The following is a 5,716-nucleotide window of genomic DNA, read 5'->3' as shown; positions in this document are numbered from 1 at the left end:
GCGACTTCAGGGGTGACCCTGAGGCAGGAGAGTGAGGAGAGAGTTTCACACTGTTTAAAATAAGGCATGACTAGGGAGAGATGCAGCCACCGTCACTGCCATCACCTTAACTCCAGGCTCATGTTTCCACACCTCAAATGCACAGTCTCTGTGGGGCAAGCACAGCCAGTTTGGGGCAGGAGACCTAACCTATCCCTCCTCCATCCTGCAATAGCTGGTCTGAGGAGAGAGGTCTTCAGGAGATCCTGTTAGCCAGGAAGAAAAGAGGAGGAAGCAGAGGAGTGGGAAGAAAAATGTGAGGCAGAGGGAGAGGAGGGGAGGTGAAGGAAAGATGGGAAATGGAGATGGAAAAGAAGGGAGAGATTCCAGGAAAGGAGATGGAAGAGGGTGAGAAGAGTAAGGAGGAGGGGACATAGAAGTGGGAGGAAGGGGAGGAGGAAGAGGAAAGACTGAGGTCCCTGGGGACCTCAGGAAAGTGCATGGAGCAAGGTTAAGACTACATTCTGGCTCCTGATGCCATGGGCGCCATAGCAGGGTGAAGGTCCTTTCCTGGGACAAAGTTTCAGGCTCAATTTCTGAGCCCTGGGGCCATCACCAGGCCATTTGAAAGCATATGACCTGACCATTTTAGGAGCCTTTCTGACTTCTCTGGGATTTGGGTCTAATGGCTAGGTCTTTGGGGTCTTTTGGGGTATGTGGGGGTTGCTGACCTCAAATAAGAATGGTAATGGCTGGACAGAACTGTGTGGCTAGGTTGCCAGGGCTGGCCTGGCTTGGAGGCGACGGCCACTGGCAGGTCCAGTGGTGATGCCAGTCGTCGTAGGGGCTGCACCGCCACCTGCTGAGCGTCCTGGGCAGTTCCGGGCTCCCATGCGGGGGGCCAGGGGCACTGCCAGCTGTGAGGGGGAGGAGGGACGCGGCAGGGGGTGCGCAGGTGAGCGCAGCCTTGTTACTCTCCGGCGCGCCCGTCTTTCCCGCCAGGGAGTTGACTGCCCGGGTAAACACCAGGCGCAGTGAGCGCGGTGTATCCACGGAGAGACAAAGCCGGGGCGGGGCGGGGGCGCCGCCTGCGCGGCGGGGGCGGGGGTGTGGGTGCAGGGCGCGAACCAGTCTCCCGCGGGCAACGGCTGCCCGAAGCGCGTGGGAGCCCCGAGCCCAGCCCGCGGACAGGTGGAGCGGGGGCGGGGCGGTGGCCGGGCGGGTCCCGCCCCGGAGGTGGGGCTGGGCGGGCCGGGTGGGGCGGGGCCGCGCTATGCAAATGCTGCCCACGGGCGGCCAATTGCCGGCGCTCCTCGCGCGGCTCCTCGCTCCCTGTCCCGCCGGCGGCCTCGAGACGAGAGCGAGCGAGGGAGCGAGCGGCCGCGATCCGGCCATCCCCGAGCGCGGCGCAGCGCAGCGCAGGGCCACGGTCCGCCCCGAGGAGCGGCGCAGTCCAGCGCGGCCGCCTGCCCCGGGTCCAGGAGCTCGGAGAGCGCAGTGCCACCGAGCCGAGGCGAGAGCAGCGCCCCACAGCCGAGTGCGCGCCGCCGCCCGCGCCCCGCGCCGGGGAATGCGCCCTCGGCGCACCGGCCAGGGGGCGCCCGCAGCGCGCCCCGGGGGAGGCGGCCCCGAGCGCCCCTGAGTCTTCCCATGGCCCGGGCTGGGACCCGGGGCCTCGGTTGCTGACGTGCCCAGAGCCCGTGTAGCCCACCTAGCAGCGGCCGCGACGCACACCGCTGCTCCAGCGCAGCGACGAGAGGGCGCTGGTAGGGCCATGGCCCCGGGGGGCCTCTAGCGCGGGCTGGCCCGGCCGGGAGCCGCTCCGCTACCGCTGCTGCCGCCGCCTCCCGGGCGCCCAGGCCCCGCCGCTGCGGGAGAGGTGAGTGCGACGAGAACGGGGAGGGAGCGGGCAGGCTACCAGGCCACCTCCGGCCCCTCTGGGACCCGCAGTGCTGCCAACTCCACCGAAGTATCCTGGGCGCAGACCTTCCAGAGCGCAGGACTGGGTGACGGCCTTCGGACGAAAGGGCCACAGCATTGGGATGGGCGTATTACCTATTCTTGGGGACGTGTGGGCGATGTGGCCTGCAGGATCACCAGCGTGCGAAGCAACTTTTTTCTCAAGGTCCCGGGTGGGTGGACGCTTCTACAACCCTCTACCCCCACGTTGCTAAAGCGGGAGCCCTGAACTCCCTTCTCCTTGCTCAGCAGTTCTCTCCCACCAATCCCTGGAGCAGCCGGCCCTCCTCCACTGCCCTGCCTCAGTGTACCCATTTGAGGACCAGGTCAACTTGAAGAGAAGCACTCTTCAGCACCCACGCAGTGTGGGCTTTCAGGTCGCCTGGGCAGAAGGAATGTTTGCCTCTAGGCACTTCTTCCTGTGTTCTGCCAGCCTCCTACCTCCGCTTGGCAGCTTGGGATTGCCTTTTTGGCAGAGTTAGGGGATAGGGTCCCAGCTGTAAGATGTAGGTGAGCTATGAAAGCCTATGGGCCTTCAAACTTAAGTTAGAGCACGTTGAAGACCTTGTGATGAAGTGGGCAGGTGACACCAGGGACCTTGTTGGACTGGTCCCCAGCAGGTGGGACGGACAGATGTTAAGGTGGTCCAGTAAAGAGGCAGAGTGCTAGAGGCTGGTTGGAGCCAGGGCTGTGGGTGAGCCTGGCTGGATAAATAACTTCTAATTCTTGTAATAGCTTTGTTGATGCCATCAGCCCATGAACGCCCAGGGTAGGGGGTACAACTGAAGGCACCCGGGTGTCTGCCCTTGAGCTGGGCCAGGTTGGGGGGTCCTTGTCCTGAAATTACCCAGTTATTTCCCAGCAGCCTCTATTGTAGTTGAAGACACAGGAACACTGAAACTGCACCCAGGGCTCAGTCCCAGCACTGGGGGTTGGATGGTTCTAGAGCCTCTCCCCTGGGGGGGTGTCTGGACTCCATGGGGGTATAGGGTCTAGGGCAAATGGAGGGCACACCCCAGCACACCTATCCCTGCTGTTGCCCCTCAGCTCTGAAGGAGACAGGGCCGGAAGTGGTGGTGGTGGTGGGGAGATGAGAGCCAGCAGCCCAGCCTTTGCACCCCCTGCTCTGCATACCTTAGGGGGGAGGATGGAGAGGGTGACCTTGACTGGCAAACCCTGACCACGTAAGGGGGAGGTTTCAGTCCTAGCCAAGCTGGGGTGGCTCTGCTTCCTGGTCCTTGGGGTGTTGGGGGAGGGGCTAGCTGAGGAGCCAGGAAAGAGCTCTGGCCTTGGGGGGGTATCTAAGAGACTGGGAAGGGGGTGGGGAGCTGTTAATAATTCCCTCCCCAGGTTCCCCCACAACCCCTGCTCCTATCTCCCTACCATCCAGGCACTTCTTAGCTCGTTAGAGCCAACCTCCCTTCCCCGAGGCTGGCTGTTCCCCATCCCCCTTTCAAGGCTGAGAGGTCTGGATGGAGCTGGACAGTTGGACCACCTGGCCCTCTGCTCCACCCCCAGGTGCCTCCGTACCCCCTACCCTGGCTGCCCCTTCTCTGCACCCCTTGTCAGCCCCAGCTCCTCGTTTCTTTGTTCAAGCGCCTCTCCTCTGTCCCTCCCTCTCTCCTCCCTCTCTCCTCCTCCCTCCCTCCCTCCTGCCTGCCTCCCTCGCTCCCTCCCGACAGCCTTCTTTCCTTCCTTCCAGACTCTCCTCCTGGTGGGCTCCCAGGTGGCGGTGGCTGTTCTTCTGTCCATCCACCTGGGCTTGGCAGGGTTGGGGTCACCTCTGGGATTGGGGCTGAGTGGAAAGCATCTAGGGGCTAACAGATCTATGTGACTGTAGACAATGCCCTCTCTGCCTCGCCTTCCTTTTCCTCCTTTTCCTCCTTGCTTTTCCTTTCCTCCACCCTCTCCTAAGCTGCTAAGGAGGAAGCCTAGACTTGGGCCTTTGGACCCAGTACCCTTTTCACTCTTTTAAAGAGCCAGAGACTTTTGGGAGGTTCTAGTGCCGCAAGTTCCCCCACCTTCCTGGACATCCTAGAGGATTCCAGCTATGTCCTTGGTGACCCTGACCCTATCACCCTAAAAGTACATGCAGAAGAAATGAGGTCAAAGGGTGGTCGACCTAGCTTCCTGATAGATGTGGCTCAGGCTGCACTGCACTCTCTCCATCCTGGACGGTGTCTCCCTGCTCACTCACTCCACTTGCAGGTCAAGTTCTTGGGCAGACACACGCTTGTAATGGCATGTGTGGGCGCGCAAGTATGGATGTGTGTATATCCACATCTGTTAGTGGGGGCCTTCCAAATGCACCCCAAGGGTGATGGTGGCTATACAAACCTCTCCCCCACCTGCTCTGTCTTCAGAGTCAACCAGGGACACTGCACGAGCCAGGCCACCCACCACCACCTCAGGGGAGAGCACGATGATGGGGCATCTTGAAGGAGGTATGCCAGGCACTCAAGATAGGATGTTCCCAGCAGAGGGCATCACATGGGGAATAGGCCAGGTGGGAGGTCTGAAGCTGCACTTCCAGTCTGAAGACCGAAGTCCTTGGCAGGAAAGGCTCAGGGCTCAGGTAGGGGGGTGGAGCATGAGGGCCTAGCGAGTGAGACCTACAAGTCAAGTACTGGATTTGGGTCTGGTCTCAGCACTGAAAAGGCGTAAATCTCCACCCATCACCCCAAGGTCTTAGTGATGGTCCCAGGGTCCTGCCTCCCATAACAGAAAGGATCAGATAGGGCAGATCTGAGGAGATGGGGCTCACATTGTCATACCCCCAGCACATCCGGGTTGGGGGGTGGGTGGGAGTTGGCACCGGTTTGTGCCGGGAGGGAGCAATATGTTCTGACAACTGGTGCTGGGCTGCGTTTACCCAACAGCCAGCCTGCCTGGGGAGATAATATTTGAAAAACACAGAATCAAAACTTGGACCTGCTGAGGGTTGGGGGCTCTGCAGGGGTGACTAAGGCTGGCACAGACACCGCTGCAGGCTAACTTTCCTTCTTGGAGCCTCAAAAAAGAGCTGAATGTTTTCCCTGCCAGGAAGTCCCTCTGTCTGTCTAACCTGGATCTCTCTTGCTGTGATTTCAGTTTAAGTAAACCCTACTCCTCTCCCTCTCCTCCCTTGCCTAGTACTGTCTCTGACTTTGGGCTATTGCTATGTGTCTTGCTCATCGCCTCACTCTCCCCTGCACTCCCCACCCCCCCACCATCCCAATAATCAGGTCCAGATTCCTCTGCACTGTGAGGAGAGGTTTGGTTGGGTCAGCCAGGGACAGACCCCATTCTTCAAGATGAAGGAGCGAAGGAGCAGCCTCCTCTGTGGGGATAGAAGCAGAGGAGAGAGAACCTGCTGGGGCCTAGAGAGGCCTCTAAGAGTGTCTGCTGGGACTGCCCCCTGTGGATAGAATTTAGGATTTTTGGTGAATGGGGTTCCCCACAGCCCCCACCCACTCCAGTGACCCCAGGCTGACCATCTCGCCCATCTTCCTTTAGGCCCATTGTTGGTATTTCCCCAAGACAAACGAAGGCATCAAAGTGTAGAGGTTTGCACACTGCAACACACTCATGACTCCAAGCTGAAGTGTGTGCAAGCAGATTTCCACCCTTTTTGTTCTGATGGGTAAACCGAGGTGCCTTGGGCATAGGGAGATGGTATCCCTTATCACCTTTACATTCTACTCTTGGTTTTCCCCTCCCAGGTGTCTGGAGAGAGAGAGAGAGAGAGAGCGCACACACACTCAAGAGCCTGCTTCCTGGGCCCTAGGCCCTTCCCACA

The sequence above is a fragment of the Elephantulus edwardii genome, unplaced genomic scaffold (genome assembly GCF_000299155.1).
Source record: "Elephantulus edwardii isolate Elephantulus edwardi_28Jun2011 unplaced genomic scaffold, EleEdw1.0 scaffold00121, whole genome shotgun sequence".
In the NCBI taxonomy this organism is placed as follows: domain Eukaryota; kingdom Metazoa; phylum Chordata; class Mammalia; order Macroscelidea; family Macroscelididae; genus Elephantulus; species Elephantulus edwardii.
This window is presented reverse-complemented; position numbering follows the sequence as displayed.